Below are 1,242 nucleotides of genomic sequence, written 5' to 3'. Positions count from 1 at the left end.
GATGGCGCCCTGGAAGCTTGGGGAGACTCCTAGGCTACAAAGAGGCAATGGGGTAAAAGCAGGGGAGTCTACCAGCCATAGGCAGACGTTCCAAAAGGCCACATTTCAATATGAGGGAAGACACCTGTAATTGCACAGGGAACACAGGTGGTCACAGGGGACATCACTGGGGAGTCATGTGGTCCCCTTGTCCCATGGCACAGTCTCTCCCTCCTGGGTTGTCGCCACCCCTCATGGGAAGTGTATGAATGTAAAGTGTCTCAGGACAGCTTAACAAATGGGGTGAAAGTGCAGGTGGAGTAGCACCCATCAGAAACAATACACCCTGGAGCTTTTAAATTAAATCACTTCTGATTTATTTACATATATATGACTAGTATTAAAATAATGCACGGACATTGAGATGATTAAATAATATTCCATTGCTGGGTGCAGAAACTGCAGTCAGGGATTGTTCAAGTCCCAAAGGGAGGCTGCGGTGACTGTTTCAGCACCAAGTCCTGTAGAAAGCAGCTTTGTCACCCTGCAAAGAAAGTTATTGTGAAGAAACTCAGGTCAGTCTCAGAAGTGTCACATTCCCCCACAGCCACCGCACCACAGGCTCAGAATGTCCCACTCTGAGCATCCCCCAAACCCGGTTGAGTCCCTCAGTCCCAATGCCCCCCACTTCCTGCCCTCAGGGTCTCACCCTTAGGAGCTGTGAGAGACACATCAGAGTCCTGGGAACTGTCACTGCCTGGGGAAGACACAACAGCAGAGTTGCGGGGTGGGGGAGCCCCCTCGAAGATTCCCCACACTCTCCCCAAGGGTCCCAAACGTCACCTCCCCAACACCCAGACTTACAGGCAGCCTGAGAGTAGCTCTTTCTGCCTCTGCCTGTGGGAAGAAAACGTTCTGTGAGAAGTCAGGGGGAAGGCTGTGTCTTGTGAGCCTAAAGGAGCCCCACACTCCTGAAGGACAGGGAAGGTTCCAGAACTGTGACTGAACACGCAGGGTGGGATCAGGAAACAGGGAAAGCACATGTGTATGGACTGGACCTACCACCCACCTGGATGTCTGTCTTCAAGAATAACTGTCCCCTCGGAGCTGTAAGAGCTGGGAATCAGTCCCCATCACGAGAACCATCAGGTGATAAATGTGTCCCTCACTTTCCCACGGGCCTCACTAAAGAGTCAGTGTTAGCAAACAGACCCCAGAAGGACAAGCACCCGTGTGGGGACACGATGCCCATTAACCAGGCAG

The 1,242-nt window shown here is 52.1% G+C and overlaps 1 long non-coding RNA gene across 1 annotated transcript; it reads right to left on the bottom strand.

Annotated features, from left to right (window-relative positions):
- Nucleotides 1–332: 332 nt before the first annotated feature.
- On the bottom strand, nucleotides 333–923 carry LOC119004189 (uncharacterized). Its single transcript, XR_005070146.1, has 2 exons — nucleotides 844–923; nucleotides 333–736 (listed from the first exon to the last, which is right to left on the bottom strand). It is a non-coding gene; the product is annotated as an uncharacterized LOC119004189 (long non-coding RNA).
- Between the last annotated feature and the right edge of the window lie 319 nt (nucleotides 924–1,242).

This window comes from Sturnira hondurensis, unplaced genomic scaffold (genome assembly GCF_014824575.4).
Source record: "Sturnira hondurensis isolate 20B ecotype Veracruz unplaced genomic scaffold, ASM1482457v3 Scaffold0019163, whole genome shotgun sequence".
Taxonomy (NCBI): Eukaryota; Metazoa; Chordata; class Mammalia; order Chiroptera; family Phyllostomidae; genus Sturnira; species Sturnira hondurensis.
The sequence above is the reverse complement of the archived record's forward strand: the minus strand, read 5'-3'. Positions and strand labels throughout refer to the sequence as shown.